Here is a 21,459-nt window from a genome sequence, read left to right as displayed (position 1 = left end):
AGAAAAAAGAAAGGAGAATAGAAAATACATGTTTGGTTTGTATCTACCTTCAAGCCAAAATGAATGGTTACATCAATTGTAATATATAAATAAATAAAGTATTGTATGGTTAGGATAAAGCAGTAGGGGCTAGAGAGATGGTTCAGTGGCTAAGAACATTCCCTGGGCAGGCATGAAGGCCTGAGGAGGCTGGGGGAGCACTTCAGTGATTCGATGTCCAGAACCCACATAAACAGCAAGGTGTGGCCACACACATCTGGAACTCCAGTCTCATAGAGAAGCAGAGACCCCAAAATGGCCAGAGCTTGTGTAAAAAAAAAAAAAATGGCAAGCTCTGGGATCAATAAAACACTCTGGCTGGGGCTGGAGAGATGGTTTAGCGGTTAAGCCCTTTCCTGTGGAGCCTAATGACCCCGGTTTGAGGCTCAACTCCTCAGGACTCATGTTAGCCAGATGCACAAGGGGGCGCATGCATCTGGAGTTTGTTTGCAGTGGCTGGAAGCCCTGGTGCACCCATTGTCTCTCTCTCTCTCTCTCTATCTGCCTCTTTCTTTGTCACTCTCAAATAAATAAATAAAAATGAACAAAAAAATTTAATAAAACCACTCTGGGTGGAAGGTACTGGAGTGGGACACCCGAGGTTCTGCTCCGTCACTGCAGGCAAGTGCATCCCACAGCAGGTGAGTGCATGGGCACTGCATGGCCACATATACATGCATATAACATACACACACACACAAACACACGCGCGCACACACAAACAAAAAGAGCTAAAAATGCTAGTAAGTTTGATATGTAGCACCTCTATTTTCACTGTTCATTACCTTTTCACCTCACCCTCTGACATGTGAATTGCAGCCCACTTTGCATGGAAGAGGTTTGATTGCTCACCAAACTGGAAGCCGGGTGAGGTTATGTGAGTGTCTATGGCTAATAAACTATGACTGGAAATGACATGTAACTCCCTAGCAGAAGCCATTCCAACTTGTGTCTGGCATAGAAAGACCTGTTTTAGCTAGATGTGATGGCGAGTCTTCATTGTCCGCTTGGCTGGAGTTTTTAAAAAGCCACCATTGAAGCACACCTTTGGTTATTTCTAGGAGGGTATTTCAGGAAGTGAAGAGGGCAGACCTTCCATGAGTGCCGCATGCATGGACTTGGGCCTCAGACTGAATAAGCAGGAGAAAGCTAATGTGCACCAGTGTTCATCTCCCCGTTTCCTGACCACGGACATACGATCAGCGGCTACATGCTCCTGCCGCTGTGCCGGCTCCGTAACAAAGTGTACGCCCTCAAATTTTAAGCCAAAATATTCGCCTTCCCTCCTTAAATTACTTCTTTCTTCTTTATAGAGAAAAGAAACAAATACACTAAAGTAGTCTTTATTGAGCATAGGAGACCTGATACATGAGGCAGATGGAGCAGTTGTTCACTTACAAATGCATACGATGTGATCAGGAAATAAACATAGAACCAGGTGAGTGATGCAATCTATGTAAGTATACAAAACAACATATCCAGCATACTCCTGCACTCTGAAGTAATCACAGTTGAAATTTAAAAATATATATATTTATTTATTTACTTGAGAGAGAGAGAGAAATAAAGAGAGATAATGGACACACTGGGGCTTCTAGCCACTGCAGGCGAACTCTAGATGCATGTTCCACCCTGTGCATCTGGCTTACATGGATTCTGGGGAATCAACCCTGGTTCCTTTGGCTTTGTAGGCAAGTGCCTTAACCACTAAGCCATCTCTCCAGCCCCAAAGGGCAATTTTTACTATAAGGTCTATGTTCTGCCACATGGCTTTTGAACTTCTGTGTTGGTTAATCTCTGATTGTCAGCATGGTGGGATTGAGAATCTCCTTGGAAACAAATGTCTGTGAGGAATTTTCTGGATTAGGAGGAAGGACCCATCCTAACTGTAAATGCTACAATCCCACGGGCTGCATCACAAGGAGAAAGCTAGCCAAGTACTCAGTATTCATCTCTCTCTATTTCCTCTCTGTCGATGTGTTGAAAGGACACCAACATCCTCTTCCTCCCAGGCTCTAGCCATGATCAGGTTCCCCTCAAGACTGTAGGCAGAAATTAACACATTCTTTCTTCAGGCTTCTCTGCTTAGGTGCTTTGTTGCAGCAATGAGATAGTAACTGATGCAACTTCCGAGCTGTGAGCTGAAAGAGCTCTTCCTGAGGCTTGCCTCAGGCATTTCATCACAGTCACAGCTGACCAACGTGCCACAGAGCACAAAATTCAAATACACTCCTCAATGATTTTTGACTAAATTGGCAGTGTTGTGCCACCACGCACATTGATCTAAACTAGGACTATTTGCACCAATCCCCCAAACACGACTCAAACCTGCTCACACTTCCTAACCAGTTCACTCAGTCTCGCACTGACTCATTGCCATGTCCTGCTTTGTGAAGTGCCTGATCAGTCCAGGTTCCCCATTGGAGAACTGGGGCAATGCTTGATTAACAAGAAGCATTCACAGGCAAACCCTGGGATTATAATTTAAAAAATACAAAAGACTTAAGACAGACACCATTCCCTTGCTCACCTGCTCAGTGGTTCCTCTTACAAGTTTCCCATTCGACCACGAGCTTCACCCAGTTCTTGTTGCTTCCGCACACGTTACAGGTACCTTCCAGTCACCAGGCCCCTCTTCTCCCCACTTCGCCTCTGTTCTATCCATTAGTGCAGACTCAGTACACAGAACATTTTTTTAGAGAGCTCCTCCTTGACCGTTCCACCTAACCTCTAATCCTCCTAGGATGGTTTCAGAGGGTCTTCACACTGTCTAAAATTATTTATTTGAGAATGTTCCTGGTTTAAAGTCTGGCTTTTCCTGGGTTGAAAACCCCTTAGATGTTCCATATATTGTATTCATCACTGCATGCCTGGCCCTGGGTTACTGTCCATTTTCTGTTTTTCAGGTGTGTATGTGTAATGTGTGTGTTTGTGTGTGTGTATGTGTGTGTGTGTGTGTGGTGTATGCTCATGAGTGTGAGTGTTGGTGCATACATATCACCATATACATGTGGAGTCCCCAGAGCAGTTCTCAGGGGTCCATCTTCACCTTCCACTTCTGTGAGGCAGAGTATCTCACTGTTCACTGATCAGTTGGCCAGGCTAACTGGCCTGTGACCCTCTGACATATTCTCCTGCTTCTTTCTCCCTTCTCACTATGGGCATGCTGGGATGACAGATGCTCAGCTCAGCAATGGCTGTTTTATCTGGGGGAACCCAACTTAGTTACTCATGTTTGCGCAGCAAGCACTTTATCCACTGATCTATCTCAACAGCTCCCTCCACCCCTATTTTTCTTTATAGCTTGTTGTTTCCTCTTAATTTTATTTGTGGTATCTTTAGATCTATAAAGATAGTTAAATACTTTTACAGTCAAGATTATTTTTTCCCTTTATTGTATTTTCTCTCACCTTTATGCTTGGAAGTGCTTTTTCTCCATGAGAGCACACATATTCACTTATATTTTCTTGTAGGTCTTTTATGTTTTTTTAAATAAAACAAAGTTTAGTGCTTTTATCTATATGGAATTTATATTAGTTTACAGTTTGAATAAAGTAGTATAAAGCAGCTGGGTTTTTTACAGTTGACAAATCACTCCACTTCATTCGTGAAATAAATTCATCATCTCCCTACTGGTTGGAAATGCCACCTTTTGGGGACACTAAATTCCTGTGTAGGCTGCATTTTACTTCTATGCTTCCTTGAGTGCTCATTGCCTGATTGATCTATTTACTTCACATAGACTCAGTTCTAGAGAGACCAAGAAACATTCTGGCTAAGGTGTGGTCACTGTCTCATCAAGGTAGTGACACAGGTATTCCAGCCTTTAGGATCATTTTCTTATCATTTCAAATTCATGACTTGCTGTTCTGACTTCTTTACTTCTGACTTCTTTACTGTTTTTAGCCCAGTGAAAAAGCAGTGTCTTAAACCATTAATTTGATTGTTTTGTGTGGTGGTGGTGGTGTGTGTATGTATGTGTGTGGTGTGCACATGATGTTCTGCCTTGTGGGCTTGCCTATGTGGCCTGAGGGGAACATCACTTATCCCCCTCCATCACTCACCCTCCTTCCCACAGAGTCTCTGGCTGATTCTGGAGCTGGTCACTTGTGAGCTCCGGTGATTCTTCTTTCTGCTCACCGCAGGCCTTGGGCGTCATGGGCCTGGGTGGCCATGCCCGGCTGTCTTACATGGTTTCTGGAGATTCAAGTTTGGCCACTTTCCAGCTCTACTAGGCTCTACTAGGTAGTGCTCTTAACCGCTGAGCTCAGGCTCTCTCCAGCCCGAGATCATTTTTCTTGAGAGATCAAACGTCACTTTCTGCATTGCAGCATGGTGCATAACTTCGGATTTCCATGTTGAGTTCTCAAACTCAAATTTCCAAAATAATATTAGTCATTTAAAAATATAGACTGGGTGAATATGGAGAAGAGAGGACTAAAGCATCTAGAGTACAAGCCGGTCTAAAGGCATTCTAATTCAATCAGGAGTACTCAGACCAGGCAAAGCATGCTGTCAGTAGTTTGTTACCATAACAGAAACGCCTGAGAACATCAACTTAAAAGGGGGAAAGAATTATTTCACTCAGTTTTGGGTGTTTCAGTCCATGATTAATAGACCTTGTTGCTTCGGGGTCTTTGGTGATGTGGCACGTCACAGTGGGAAGGCATGGTGAAGAAAAGCTCCTCACCTTACAGTGATGGGAAATGAAAGAGGAAGAAGAGAACAGAGTCTCTAATTGCCCCAAAGGGCACATCCTTAATGACCTCACTTCCTTCCACTAGGCCCTATCTCCTAAAGGTTCCAGCATCACGCCAAAATACCACAGGTAGGAGATACAGCCATCAACAGCTGTACCACTGGGAACATTCAAGGCACACAGCAGACTGGATTTAACAGGAAGACCACATATTTTTTTTTATTGCTCTTATGTAGCAATTATAAGCAATATGTAGTTTATTGTAGTTGGTTTCATTTTATCCAGTGACTTTGGAGGCAGATATTACCAATATACCCATTGGTCAATGTCCACACTATCTCTTGGAAAGGCTGAGTAATTTGCACTAGGCCTTGGAGCCAATATATCATATGATGGATCCAGGATTCTGACTGGATCACAGATCCATTTCTCTTTTTTGCTCCCACACTATGATACCATCCACAAAGAATGCCATGAGAACCACGTGAGAAGCGCCTACAAGCTATTTCTGTTATTGTATCTAAAAATACCAGAATTTAAGTGACCTATAAAGCACCAATGAGGTGCTTCCTCGGGCTGGCTTCCAAATGTCAGAGCATAAGATGGGAAGGAATGGTGCTAGGTGGGAGGGTCTTGATGGCATTGAGGCCCTGGTCCACATCTGTCTCAAACAGCTGGACTGCATCTGGCCAGAGAGGTGGTGCACTGAACAGCCCAATGCTTTCACCCTTTTCCCTCAGCATTTAGGAAACTCCCAGAGAGAGGCTGATGGGGAAGACACAAAGACGTTTCAATTACCAGTATATGTTGATGCGGTGATGTCTCTATCTCCCTCTATCTGTTTGTCTTCTTCCCCTGCCTGTCACTGTTGAATCGAGTCCTGTAAGAATGGACTACTTCTGAATGTCGTTATTAAAAGCAAGGGAAAGACCTGTCCCCTTTTCCCAACTGTGATCCTCGGCGGCCTTGAGTCTTTCTGATCAGCTTGCTGAAGGTGACAAGGAGGCTTGTAAAGAGAAGGCTGCTCTGCTCTGAGTCTACTGTCCCTGGCTGCAGAGACCAGGGCCAGGGGCTCCGAGAGGAGAAAGCGTCAGCTCTACTGGAAGAGCAAAGGTAAGACCTGGAGAAGGACACCTCCTTCCTAGAGACCTCTGCTTTGATAGCACTGCGGAGCAGCCTGGTGAGCTTGAACTTGGAGTAAGATCAGCTCCTTTCTGTTGGGCACTGGTTGCCAAGTTGTTGTCAGCTGGTCCCTTGGTGAGAGTGCCAAAGCTGGTGTAATCAAAGATTCCTTCTAGATTAAAAAATGCCTTCCAGGGAGTCAAGCAGGAGGCAGAGAGCTTTTTCCTGGGGTCTGTGGTAGTTTTATGCCAGGGAATGTCTCCTTATTAAGCCTCCACATTGGAGGCTATGCATTCAAGCAACTTCACACCAGCACATTTTCAAGAAAACTGGGAAAGTTGAACCCACACAGAAAATATGGTACCTGTGCAGGGGTAAAGCATGTTCGGGGCTTGAAGTTTGAATGCTGCCTACAAACTCCACTTTGAGATTTAATCCACAAATTAGTATGTTGATAGTCTTTGGAGTTGGGGCCTTTGAGAGGTAATTGGGGTTAAATGAATCATAAGGTCAGGGAACCTGTGATGGGGCTTTTTGCTTTCTAAGAAGGGAGAGAACAGAGCTGTAACATGCATCTTGCTCAGCCTTACCATGTTGTCCCTTTGCCATGTTATGATGGGGCACAAGGCTCCTACCAGATTCCTATACCACGTTCTTACACTTCCTACTCTACAGAGCCCAAAGCCAACATAAACTCCCTTCTTTATCTCTCACACAGTCTGTGATATTTAGTTACATGAACAGACAACAGACTATAGGAAGAGACATTGTTCTCTATTTTCTTGTAAAAACTTGTAAGCCATCTGGAAATAGTGTGTCTCTTTTTTATATATTGTGCCATAAGACACGTAATTAAAAGACCATCTTTACAATGTTATGCATGCCATTTAGCATTGTTAAGTGCATTCACATTGTGTGATCATCCTCATTAACTCTTTATGTGGGGGTGTGCCCATATGCATGTGTGCCCACATGTGTGGGTGTGCATGCATGTGTGTGAAGCCAGAGGCGGATGTCTATGTAATGCCTTCCTCAATGGTTATCTACCTTATTCTCTGAGAGAGAGCCTCTTGCTAAACGTAGAGCTCACAGACTAGACTAGCAAACCCTAGGGATCCTCCTGTTTCTCTCCTCTCAGTTCTGGGATTACAGGCAAACACAGTCGTACCCTGCTTTTACATGGGTTCTGGGGATCTGAACTCACATCTTCAGTTTTAAGTAGCAAGCACTTTACCACTGAGTCATCTCCCCAGATATTAATAATATCATGATAACATTTAAGACATGACCAGTGGCTAGAATTGAAAAAAAAGAAAATGAGCAGAGCATTAGAGAACATTAAGAATGATATTGTTTTTTTTTTGTTTTTTTTTTTATAAATTTTTTATTTATTTATTTGAGAGCGACAGACACAGAGAGAAAGACAGATAGAGGGAGAGAGAGAGAATGGGCGTGCCAGGGCTTCCAGCCTCTGCAAACGAACTCCAGACGCTTGCGCCCCCTTGTGCATCTGGCTAACGTGGGACCTGGGGAACCGAGCCTCGAACCGGGGTCCTTAGGCTTCACAGGCAAGCGCTTAACCGCTAAGCCATCTCTCCAGCCCAGAATGATATTGTTTTTAAAACTAAAGTAGGGGCTGGAGAGATGGCTCAGTGGTAAAGGTGTTTGCCTGAGAAGCCTGAGGATCCAGGTTCAATTCCCCAGTACCCATGTAAACCAGACGCACAAGGTGACACATGTGTCTGGAGTTTGTTTGCAGTGGTTGGAGGCCCTAGCATGCACATTCTTTCTCTCTCCCCCTCTTCCTCTCTCTGTCTCATCTCTCTCTCTCTCTCTCTCATCTACCTGCCTCTTTCTCTGTCACTCTCAAATAAATAAATAATTTTTTTAAAATAAAACTAGACTTTTGCCTCTATTACTTAATTGGATGAATGAGCTAGGAATCCATTCGGTCTCCTTGGCTTCCCCCTGCATCATTCTGTCATGGATTGGGAAGGGAAGAAAGATGTGACAGGGAAGAAAGATGTGACAGAGATGTCACAAATATCAGTGTTTTTTAGAAAAAAAAATATATATATATAACAAAGACAGCATCTCTCTTAAGGAGATTAAGCCAAACATGCCAGTCTGTTCTAGCCTCATCTTTGATTTCCATCAGGCCATTTCCTCCCCCCCCCCCAAAGCTCTTGGCTCTCAGGAGTGCTTAGAAATGATATGAAAAATAATTGATCTGCGCCTCCCTTCTTGCCACTGGATGGCAGTGCACCCACACCCCGGTGTGCCCTCGAGGAGGAACTGCGGGCAGCAGAATTTTGACTTGTCCCACTGGAGAAATCTGTAGACTAGGGATTTTAGCAGAAACATTTTCTTTTAAAATGTCTCCTTGAGTGTCTATGGGAGAAGAGTTAATGTCCTGATTTTCCGTGCTTACCCGGATGCTACAAGCTTCTGGGCTCCATCCTCTCCTCTTCTCATACTTCTTCCAAGTCAGACCTTTGAAATCTTTATCCTCTTGCTCTTCCCGGCTGCTTAATGGTACAGCTCTGTAACCAATAACCTGTTTTATTTGTATATTTTTCTTCAGAGAATGTCTGTTTCCACTCTGCTGTCTACCAGTTAATTGTGCTGTTTTGTCTGTGAGTTGCATAAAGAGGGTGGGACTTTTATCCTCATATCTTCAGAACTTAGAAGGACAATTGCAATGAAAGAAAATGTGTTTTAATATCCATAGTCAATATATAGGTGTTTACTTTACCTGGCATGTTGGCACTTGACATGATGCTTGTGGGTAGTGGTCATTCTCAATCAAGGCTTGTTTGTTGCAATAATTATGTGAGAAGTGAGACTACATCTTGCACCTGTACATATGTCCAGGTAGCATACATTCCTAAAACTAAGCATTAAAAATAATTTATGCAGGTACAAGGAATGCTGTAGAAGAGGGAGCAGAAAAATTTAAGAGCCATAGGGTAGGGAAATGTTCTCTGAGCACGTTCTCTCCTGTAGAGACTGATTGGTGCATTCATGACCCCACAGTGAATAGCAATAACCCCACTGGGGAGGACCCTCAGTGGAGTGGGCCAGGGGAGAGGGAACAGAAGAGTACAACCCAATGGGAATACAATGACTGTGCAACGTGTTCATACCATGAAAGTCTCAATCTAAATGAAAACAATTTATGCAACTGGAAACAGTGTGCTCACCTATAATCTCAATATCAAATTTGAGGACATGACCCCAAAATACAAACAAAAGATGCAATTTTGATCATAAAACTGATTTCAGAGCTAGAGAGATGGCTTAGCAGTTAAGGCACTTGCCTGCAAAGCTTAAGAACCCAGGTATGATTCCCCAGTAGTACCCACATAAGCCAGATACACAAGGGCTGGAGACCCTGGTGCACCCATTCTCTCTCTCTCTCTCTCCCACTTCTTTTTTCCTCAAAAAATAAGTAAATAAATAAAATATTAAAAATTGCTTTCACAATTTGATATATACTAAGCTATATTCTTTGAAATCTGCACATTTTAGTTAAAGCTAATATTGAACATTTATGTCTATATTTATTTTATCATTTGGTTTGTTTGATGGAATCACTTAATGACCTCCATTGCTGTCTGTAGTCATACCAGTGTTCTAAAAGCTTTCACATTTCCAAGTGCCATCCTTACCTAATTCCCATCACTCAGCTCCTGTGTCCAATCCATCATCAGGCCTGTTGCTTAAGGATTCCTCTGATCTGTCTCTCCATCCTGGTGGCCCCTGCCTGAATTAGACACCATCATGTCTCCCAGATAGTGCATCAACTCCCAGGTAAATGTTTCACCTCTGACCTTGACCTTTTCAAACTCATTCTTCCTTTTTATATAGCTCAACAAAGAAAAAAAAAAATACCCAGCTTGCTCCCCACGCTAGAGCTGTGTGCTCGCCTTAGTGAAACTCTCTTGGGGCTTCTTAGCTACAAAGTAAAAGTCTGGTCTCTCTAGCCAGCACCTAAAGCTCTGACCAACGCCTACAGCCTGGGTTCTCTAGTATTCATCCTGTGCTTTTTTCTCCTGCAAAGCTGGCCACTTGTGCGCTGTGAGAAGTATGTCTGTACTGATTCATCCCTCAGTATCCACACAGGCTGTCCCCTCTTCCCCGCTCCTGCTTGTGAAGGCGAGTATTTCATCCTCTAGAACATTTAAAGCTGTGACCTTCAATTACCTTCTATGTCCCCTAGAAACGGGGACGAATATATTTCCTTGCCCAAAGTCTCCCTGTCCCCATCCATCCTACTGGAATCATCACATTCGATGTTTTTTGCCTGGTAATGAGTGTCTATTTATATGGGTAAATGCCTTTGTGTACTTTTGCATCTCTAGAGCCCAGGGCAGGGTCTTTCTCATAGTAGATACCCTGGGTTTCTTGTTGGGAATGGACCACTCGCTAAATATTAGATATGTGCTAAGAAGCTTATATAGCTTATTCAATTTAATGGGGAATGGTAGCTCTGGGGTGATTATGGTAAGTTTGAGGGGTGAGGAAACTGAGGCTTGGGAAGATTAGAGCAGGGAAGTGTTGAGGTCATAGATATCTTGACAGTTCATGGTCAGCTGTTTTCCCCGTCTTTGAGGAATCTGCAAGGATCCTTACTAGGTAAAGATCATCAAACCTTTGTTGCACCGTCTACTGCACTCATGCCCCCTCCCAAGTTGCAGCAACATCTGCCTTTGTTTTTGTTATTCTTCCACAATCTTTTTATTATGAAATAGTAATGTGTTGATCTGAATGTGAAATGCTCCCTATAGACTCGTGAGTTCGAATGCTTAGTCCCCAGCTGGTGGTACTGTTTGGGGAAGGATGTGGAACCTTTAGGAGATCGATGGTTCTTGAAGGATGTGTGCCATTCATGAGGGGAGGGGGGAGCCTTATGGTGCTTCAGCCTGGCCTGACTTGCTGTTTTCTCTCTACTTTCTCCTTGCTGATGTGACAATGTGACATTAATTTTCTGCTCCTACCATGCTTCCTGGCCTGGATGGACTCTACCTTCTGGAACCCTAAGCCAAGGTAATCCCTTTCCTTCCTTGAGTTGCTTTGATCACATATTTTTGTCCCAATGAGAAAATAACTGATATAAGTAACACTCAATTACTCCTTTCCTTGATGGTTGATTTCAAATATTACATTTGAAAAGCTCTACCTCCTCAAAGCTTAGTCAGTCACCTCTATTGTTTTATAATCTATTTTAATAATCTCATTGCTTTATATTTCATTCTTTGAGCCCTTTAAAATTTACTTTGTCTGCGTAGAGTATGTGACAATGATGAATTTTCCCCCTAGATTGCAAATTTTCCTAAAACCACTTGTTGAAAAACCTGGTGTTTTCTGCTAGAGTATGATAACTCCTCTTATTAGAGTATAATAACCCCTTTTATTAGAGTCTGATAACTCCTGTTATTAGGGTATGATAACCCCTTTTATTAGAGTATGATAACCCCTTTTAGAAAGTCATTTCTCACATGCTTCTGCAAGTGTAGCCTGTTTTGGGGCTGTTACTTACTGATATCTCAACTCTGCAATATATTCATGGTATTTCATGGTTTATTTTTTGTTTAGTAGGTTAAGTCCTACCTGTTACATACACTCTCATCACTGTAATTTTCCTTTTCTAATATTATCTTTTTTGCCATTTCTTTCTGCCTTTATTTTATTATTATTATTATTATTTTCAAAGTAGGCTCTTGCCCTAGCCTAGGCTGATCTGGAATTCAGAATTCACTTTGTAGTCTCAGTCTGGCCTTGAACTCATAGCAGCTCTCCTACTTCTGCCTCCTGAATCCTGGGAATAAAGGTGTGTGCCACTAATCTCAAAAACCTTGGTTAAATATCACTTATTGTTCTTTTAAGAAAATCTTTTGTGTGAATAGGAAGAAAACTCAGTAGCACAGGCCACAAGCTAGAAAGGAAATATAAAGGGAATAGAAAGGGATGGAGGGGGGATTTAATAGGATGGCTTTGTATATATGTAAATAGAAGAACAGATTAATGGGGGTGAAAAGTCCTAAGTGAGTTCAGGGGAAGAGATTGAGTAAAGGAAAGGTGGAGGGAGGGCTAACCAAAATCTAAGACCATAAAAGCAAGTCATATTGAAACCCACTTTTTTGGACAATGGCACACACAGGAGCCATAGATTGTTATTAGAAAAAAATTTCAGTGCCAGGAATGGGATACTTTCCAGTGGGTTTTGGCCATGGAGGTCCCTGATGCACCCCAAACATTACAGGCCATTGAAAAGACCCTTGGTTTCCCACCAGGAATAGATGGTAACAACCTATTGCTGAAGACTCCACATACTTGGGCTGCAAGGCTACTGAGAAACCCTGATGGAGATGAGCTGAAAACCTCTTCCAGGTAGACCAGCTGAAAGAAAGCTGGAAAAAGCCATGCTGCATGCAGTTCAATGGGACAGAAAGAAATCACCAGTGAAGATACTCAACAATGGACACTGCAAGGCTTATATTTTGCCAGCCAGGCAAAATGAGCCAACGGGTGCAATAGTGGCACATCTGTCATGGTGGAAACCAACCACCCTCTAATTGGACTGGAGGCCTGCTCCATGGGAGGGAATACATCCCTGATACTGAAAACATACAACAGGGGTAGTCATGAGCCCTAAGGGTATAAAGTCTGCTGCTATCTGGCTAAGTGTATGTACTATGCTCATCAAACTGCCCAGTAAGCACTTTTCTTAATGTTCATACCCATATATTAATGCTACTCTCTCACTTTGGATTAGAAAACCTTCTCTTTACAGATGGCAGTGATCTTGGGATGACTCAGAAGGCACCATGGTGGTAAGAAGAAGTGACAGAGGAGTGCTCAGCACTGAAATATCTCTATCCCATCTTCCATGGCTCAGGGTCCATTGCAGAAGAGGTGGTGGAAAGAATGCGAGAGCCAAGGAAGGGTAGGACTCCTTACAACATGCTCCTCCAGACACAAAATGGCTTGGATATCCATGACCTCACTATGCCTGACACTACCTATGTAAGACCATCATAATAGGAGGAAAAGATCATGACATCAAAATAAAAGAGAGACTTATTGAGAGGGAGAGGGGATATGATGGAGAATGGAGTTCCAAAGGGGAAAGTGGAGGGAGGGAGGGTATTACCATGGGATATTGTTCACAATTACGGAAGTTGTCAGTACAAAAAGAAAAAAAATAATTCTTATTATTTTTGAAGTGCATGCCAGGATAATTATTTGAATTCTAAATATATATGTTGATTATATAAAGTTAAGAAGTGTAGGAAACTAATAAACTAATAGAAGTGAAATCCAGAAATATTGACTTTTTTTTTGTTTCTTCCTGTGGGAATCTGGATGATACAATTGCGATCATATTGCAATATACCATTGTCCCTTGTTCCTGTCATACTCCCCAAACTTACTTTGTAAACATTTTTATATCTGATGAAAAGTTGGTATGATGAGTTTTAATCTTGTGTAATAATCATACGTATTAAAACCTGAAAATGTACTTGGTAATGCTCCTATTGGTGGATCTCGAAGTCATTACTAAATTTGGCTTCCTTTAAACAGTGTTACCATAAAAATCGGTGTAAATATATTTTTGTTCACATTTGATCATTTCCTTAGGGTGTATTTATAGATCTGGGTCAACAGGTATGCACAATTTTAAGGTTCCAAATTGCTTTTTAAAAAGATTGCACCAATTTAAACTCCCACTAGCAGTGTATGAAAATGTCTGTTTCTTGCCAAAACATGGATATTATGATCTCATTGAGATTTTCGTTGGGTTATGCTAAACCTATAAATCAATTTAGAAAAAAATTGCCTCCTTTACAATATTGATTTCTTTCTTCCAAGAAAATAGTGTGTCCCCATTTAATTAAATCATTGTTTTATATCTCTCAGTGAAATTTTGTTATTTTCTCTTTATAAATTCTACTTTTTTCTTATTGGAATTATTTCTAAGTGTAGCAGTTTTTCTTTGGATATTATGAATGCTACTTTATAAATTTATATTTTCTAAATTCCTCAAGTGTCTAACCAGTGTTTGACCCTCCAGATGCTTTGTGAAAAATAAAGTTCCATGTTCGGTTGACTTGGAAATGGTATGACCTTCACTTGGAAACTGTCATGGTAGATTCATGAAGAATTAAGACGTCTTATTTGTAAAGAAATCCATTGAACATTATTTATTACTGCACCTAGTACATATGAAACTTATCTGATCACAGACTATTTCTTTTGATGTAAAATGTAAAACCTTAATGTAAAATCTATAATCATTCAGCAGGTTAATATTCTGGGAAGGCCATTGTTATGAACTGACAAATGGGCCCAGTTCTTCTTTCCTCCCACTAAGTACCTACACCCTCTGGCATGAAACATTTAAGTGCGCAGCTCTCATCCTGAACTTGGCCGTGTGACTTGGATGGTAGCAGGCAAAAAGCACACAGGGGCTTTGAAAGTGAGCTTTCTCACTGTGGTACTCGTCTACATCCATGAGAAAGATGTGCCTGGGGTACTGTGTTGGAATATGGGATGTGTGGAACAAATCTGAGTTAACCCGAGTAATCTTAGCTGAGCACAGACTATACCATTCAAAACCTAGTCACCGTCCTCATGGAGTTGAGCTCATTCAGGACCAGAAGAACCCTCTAGCTGTCTTTCAGGTTTATGAGATAAATAGTGACATAGTGCTTTTTTTTTTTTTTTTTTTTTTTCTACTCAGGATTGTACCTTGGGGTCTGGCATAATTAAGTACTCTACTACTGAGCTAAATCCATAGCCTTTATGAGTTAAGAAAATTCTGGTTGTGTTCCAGCCTCTGAGTTTTGGGGTGACTTACTACACAGCATTATAGTGGTAAGAGATAACTCACACACCTACTGAGAGAAGAATACAAAATATGCTGTAAGTTTGGTGGCCTTTATTATGTTAAAGAAATTCCCTTTCATTTTTACTTTTCTAAATACTTTTACCATAGCTGTTAAATAAGTCTTGGATATCAATTTATGTATTTATCTATCTATTTATTTATTTGTCTAGTTATGCTATCTTGAAATAGGATCTCATTGTTTAGCAAAGGCTAGCTAGCCTCAAACTCACAGGAATCCTTCTGCCTTAGCCTCACAAGAACAGTGATTATAGGTGCGAGCTGCCGTATCCAGTTCAACTGAGATTATTTTAAGCTTTTCTAGTTGATGTGATATTTTATATTAATAGAATCTCTAATAATAACTTGCCCTGGCTTTCCTATGACGAGTTATTCTTGGTAACTGTTAGCATTCTTTTGATGGTCTATTGAGTTCCATATGCTAGTATTTTCCTTAGAATTTAGCATCTATATTCATAAATAAAATTAGCTTATAGTTTCCTAGTTTGATTCACCCTTCTCCTCTTTAGTATAAGGCATATACCAACCTTGTAAACTGGCTCAGTTAGCTTTCAGCCATTGCCTGTGCTCTCAATCCATTTTTACAATATGTGAATTACCTAATCTATAAAACATTAATAGAATTCACTTTCAAAGTCATCTGGTCATGAAACCTTTCTGATAGTTTATTAATTATTTAATAGTTTTATTTATTTTTATTACTTTTGGTTATTGGTTCTAAGTTTCCCTACTTATTTTTAATTAAACTTTTAGAAATTCAAAATCCTCTTGTGATTAGGGCCAATAGTATAGATTTTGTATTTCATGCTCTTTCAAAAGCTATCTTTCAATCATTCTGGAACAAAGTTTGATATAATAAATACATGTCAAGATCCTTATTCAATAATTGCAGCTTAATTTCAGACCTAAGTGAGTATATATCATAACGTGAACTAATATTTCTTTGCATGACAGTGTGATTTCATGTGTGACCAACATGTGCTGTAGCTTTTGGGTAGTGGGAGTGTCTGACACCTTGATGTGCTTTGTACTATTGGAAAAGACATGCTGGAAGGAGTAACGTGGATTCATAAGTGTGTAATCTTGAATACTGCTACATGACTTACGAACATAATGTAAGCAAATCCTGAAAGTAAATCTCTTCTAAAACCCCTAGGACCCAATTGTCATATTTATTGTCTTAAGTTGTGATTAACATGAGCTTTGAGATTCAATGGGAAATGTATGCGAGTATCTTTCCCGATCTAGATGATTTCTCCAATGGTCTCAGGACAACCAGAGAGAGGACAGGCACTCACAATCCAAACAGCATGGCACAACTCCACACTTGGCAGTCTCTAGTGATCTTTAATCACTCAATTCTCAGGCTTTGGCATTTGTTTTTAATTGTTATTTATTTATTTGAGATAAAGAGGCAGAGGCAGATGAAAGAGAGAGAGAGACATAGAATGAATGGGGGTGCCAGGGTCTCCAGCCTCTGCAAACCAACTCTAGACACATATGTCACCTCTCTGCATCTGGCTTTATGTGGGTACTTGGTAATGGACCCTGAGTCCTTTGGGCTTTGCAGGCAAGTGCCTTAACTGCCAAGCCATCTCTCCAGCCTATTTCCCTCCCACCCTGAGGTAGGGTCTCGCTTTAGCTCAGGCTGACCTGGAATTCATTATGTGTTCTCAGGGTGGCCTCGAACTCTTGGCAGTCCTCCTGTGTCTGCCTCCCTGCTGGGATTAAAGGTATGTGCCAAAACGCCTGGCCAGCCTATTTTTATTTTTATTTATTTATTTTTTAACAATAGAAAATATATGCTCATTGCTTACCACTTGCTAGGCACTAAAGACTACTGTCATGTCTACTTTGCAGATCAGACATGGGAAGCACAAAAGGCCATGTGATACCCATGCTGGCCAGCTTGTGCATGGTCACACCAAGATGTAAGTCCAAGGAGCCAGTCATAACGCTACCTCTCACTCTCTCATTTCACCTTACTACCCACTTGCCAACCACAGTGCTCAACTCAGTATTCGGGTCCTAGCAAGGGTTAATTACTGCTTATTCACTTATAGATGAGGACAGAAATAAGGAAAGTCAGAACACAGGTTGAACAGGAAAAGTGATGGGATGCCATGCTCACGGGGAGAATGAATGATCTCTCAGTAGTCACTGGGATCCCAGCCATAAAACAAGAAATAGCAGAGCATCTATCTCTCTCATGTGGTTGTTGGGAGGATTTTTACTTTCAGTAATGTTTGACGCATAATTAACATTGAGTAAGCACTCCTTGTTAATTACCACAGATGACACTGCCAGCAACTAGACCTTGCTTATGTCGCCATGCTTACTAAGCCTCTGAGTCCTCATTTCTTAGGGAAGAACCTCCTGGCTTGATGATCATATGATCTGTGACTGACAGTGGAAACTGAGCAGGAGAAAGGGGATGACAGTACTGGTTAGAGGCTACTGCTGACCAGAGCACTGCTTAGGGAAGCTGAGGACTCTTCCTACACCTAGGGAGAATGACAGCTGTTCATCTAGCTCATCTCACTCACCTCAAGCATCGGAGCTGGGGGTGAGAGTTGTATCCATAGCAACTTCCTGCACATCATTCAGTTGCCCTTAACCACCTTCATGCATGACCCTTCAGGAATAAGGTTGATGGACCGAGCAAACAAATAAACTCCAGTGAGCCCAGTGAGATTTGAATTTCAAATTGACAATCTTCACTTAATGTGATATGTCCCATCGAGCCTTTGGGTAATTGTTATTTAAACTCAGTTTCTTGGGCTTTCCTGCCTCATTCTGTGTCCATTCTCTTGGATGGAAAGGCTACAGCCCGTCTGTGTCAGGCCCAGTTGTCCCATGGAGTAAAAGGCCTCAGTTCTAGAAGCTCTGTCTTCCTTGTTCCTTCTTTAGCAGAAAAGAACAGAGTAACTAAGTTATATTTGTGTTCTATCAATTACAGAAGAAGATCCTCTCCCGATTCAATAAGGCAATTATTATATCTGAGTAAAGAACAGTTGATTAACTGGTATAAATGTACCAGACTGTGCTTTAACGGAAATCTGTATCTATAACCTATTGTAGTTGTTGAGTTAGAAGTAAATGTATTCCTAATAACCAACTGGTATTTATTTAATGTACAATAACTTGTCTGCTAAGCTTAAATGAAATGCACAGTTAATTAAAACCATCTCTGTACCAAGTCCTCTGGGGAAAAGTATTTTACACACACTCTGACTTGGGAATAATTTTTTTTTTTTCACCGTTGCTTCTCAACTGAGCCCCTGTTGGGAGATTTTAATATGATCTGCTTGGGGGGTTGTCTTATAGATATTTTTACTCGGCAATTTTCAACTTTCTTAGCAACATGGAAACCCTATTTATTTATCTAGAGTGCAGAAAGCTTCAGAGACCCCTTAAAGCGAGAAGCAGTGGTTGGTGTCCTAAACCCTGATCTTTTGCAGGTAGAGGTCATGTGTGACTTTGCCCACTGTGATGGAATGAGGATTAAATGAGCCCCCACCCACAGGCTTATATGCTGAGTGTTTGGTCCCTAGCTGGTGGCAGTATTTTGCGAGGTTGTGGAAACATTGTGCCTTTGTAAGGTATGTTGGAGCTGGAGGACTGAGATCATATGTGGGTGTGCCTCTGAAGGTTAGACAGGGTCTACAGTCAGAGGCTTCTTCTCTCTGCTCCCTGGTGGCCACACAAATAAGCAGCTCTCCTCCGCCACATGGTCACACCTCCATAGTTCTGCCCAAGTGCCTAGGCCCATGTCCTTTCTCATCTTAAGTTGCTATTGCTAGGTATTCTGTCCATAAGAAATAAAACTAAGGTAGCCACCACTTTGTAGCCCACATTGGACCTTTCACTCAATCTTTCCAAACCTGAGTGTCTGATCTGTGAAAGGAATGCATCCTCCCAGGTCCTCAAGAAGCCAGGCAGGATTTGAAAGCCCAGGTTAACCTTGACTCCCAAAATGAGTTTCCCTGTGTACTGGAGTTCCCTGCTATGTGAGTCCATGTTTGATGCTATCAAGAGATGGCTTTGAAGTCGTCACTGATGTATCTGTGCGCCCATTTCTGCATTATTCAAAGACTATTTGAGTCCCAAGTGCCTACTGGGCCAGAGATCACATGAGTGGCATGGTCTTGTAGACAAACTCCCAGCCCCAGCTGTGTCTCTTGCAGAGATATAAGCTTGAATTTATGCAATTCAAAGAGGCATTCCACTACTCTGAGTTTGTTTTCATTTTAGTTTTTTGCAAAGTGAGGATAGTGTCTTCCCTGCAAATCATGGAGTGACTGTGAAGTTCAAATGAGACAATGTATGCACACACACTTTCAGAAGTCAGAGAAATTAACATATAAATGTATATTTTCCCCAATTGTTGCAGTTCATGCAAGGTTCACATGGGATTTGCAGATTTGCCAAGTACCGAGGACCAGAGCGTGACAGCCTATGAGCGTGCCAGGGCAAGCTTGGTGGGCGTAGAGGGGTGGACAGCTCCACCTCCCAAAGGACCCCTGGGGTGAGAGCCAGCCAAGTAATTAATAAAGCCTGATGTTGGTGTGGGGTGTAGAGAATAGCAAGTACTTTCAGAACCATGACCTCATCTGATTTTTATAGCATCCTTCTGAAGAATCCAGAGCAGGTATTCTCTTTCCCACCTTCTGGCTAAAGAAAATGAACCTTAGGGCTGGAGAGATGGCTTAGTGGTTAAGCGCTTGCCTGTGAGAAGCCTAAGGACCCCGGTTCGAGGCTCGGTTCCCCAGGACCCACGTTAACCAGATGCACAAGGGGGCGCACGCGTCTGGACTTCGTTTGTAGTGGCTAGAGGCCCTGGCGCGCCCACTCTCTCTCCCTCTCTCTGTCTGTCACTTTCAAATAAATAAACAAAAAAATTTTTTTTAAAAGACAATGAACCTTAGAGGAAAGCAAACATCAAGTCCAAAGTCAGCCACAGCTGGCATATGGGGAGGGAGCCTGAGTTTCTTCATACCTGTGCCGTGGTGCAGAGCTGAGCGAGTGAGCGCAGACTCTGTCTAGGCCCCCTCTGCCCCCTGGCAGGCTGCTCTTGTGCAGTGTAATCATAGCGAGAGCCGGTGCTCCACCTAGGAGGCTGCACTGCTCCAGGAAGAGGTCCCAGTATTGCTGACTTTCTATGGAAACTTCTAGGCTTCCCTGATGCTACGGTTGTCCTCCATGCTGCTCTGAAAGGGCCTGATAAAACAGTTAATATCCTTTCGCAGTGGGAAGCTATAGCCAGCTATGTCTTGGGTGTGCTGATATTAAAGACTGATGCCACGATAATTATGAGGCCATGGGGGGGGGTGGACTGGGTAAGGTTTAGTGCTAGTATTGTTTTTTTTTCCTTTGTCTCATGAATTTTCTGCTATACCTGGAACTAATCATCTCCTACATCTCTTTTCTTTTTTTTAAAAAAAATTTTGTTTATTTTTAGTTATTTATTTGACAGTGACAGAGAAAGAGGGAGAGAGAGAGGAAAGGGAGAGAATGGGCACACCGGGGTCTCCAGCCACTGCAAACGGACTCCAGACGCGTGCGCCCCCTTGTGCATCTGGCTAACGTGGGTCCTGGGGAATTGAGCCTCGAACCGGGGTCCTTAGGCTTCACAGGCAAGCACTTAAATGCTAAGCCATCTCTCCAGCCCCATCTCTTTTCTTAATGTGGGGGGCATTTGGAGTGGGGTTTCCACCTGACCTGGGGACCACTGAGTTTGACCTTTCGTGTCCTTGACTAGGAGAGAGTAGGGGTGTGGAAGTGAGGACTCCTCTTGACTCTAGTTTCAATCCCTGAAATAATCTCAAGAGCCCTGGCTGCTTTGTCTCTAGATTCTCCATGTCAGAAATTAAGAGGTGACTAAGGAAATTCCAAGGGGTCATTTACCTCCTTTACTCCATCACAGAAGTCCTCTGCTCCCAGGTGATCTTCTCCATTCTAGATAGTTGCTGTCCACCAAGCTCGCGTCCCTGCCTAGAAGTCACGCTCCCTGTCTCCAGCGGTTAGGTTGCTCCTCTGTTTTCTACTTCGTTCATGATTTCCTGTCTGAGTGCTGGGTTTCAGCTCACCACCTCGGACTCCTGGGAATCCCCATCAAGTCTGGCCCAACTCGTTAGCATAAGCTCATGCTATTTGCTGTTGAGGAGCTTCTTTCTCCAAATCTCCTTCCTTAGCCACCTCGTGTATCTTTTAAGCAAAGGATCTGGGCCCAGGTCCTTTTTGCGTTCTGGTGCCTGGGCCAGTGTTTTATCTGCATTGACAGAGACATAAAAAGTTAGGGGTCCCGTGGAAGCTACTCGTACTAATGTCAGGCAGATTATAGTCAGTCTTGGGCAGCACAATGTCACTGTGGGTTGTGTCTATGTCTTAAGGTTTTGCGAGTATGATTATAGATGAAGAGCATGTGTGTGTGTGCATGTGTGTATGGAGGCCAGAGAATAATCTTTGTAAGTTATGATTATTGTGTGTGTGTGTGTGTGTGTGTGTGTGTGTATGGGCACATGCACCGATGGCACATGTATGGAAGTCAGAAAACAGCCATAGGGTGTTTGTCCTTTCCTTTCCCTTGACTCTGCCTCCCACAGCCATAGGTGTGCTGGGATCACAGGCTCATGAGCCACTTTGCATCTGGCTTTTAACATGGGTGCTGGGGAATTAAACTCTGGCT

Source organism: Jaculus jaculus, chromosome 12 (genome assembly GCF_020740685.1).
Source record: "Jaculus jaculus isolate mJacJac1 chromosome 12, mJacJac1.mat.Y.cur, whole genome shotgun sequence".
Classification (NCBI taxonomy): Eukaryota; Metazoa; Chordata; class Mammalia; order Rodentia; family Dipodidae; genus Jaculus; species Jaculus jaculus.
Note: the sequence above shows the minus strand (reverse complement) of the source record.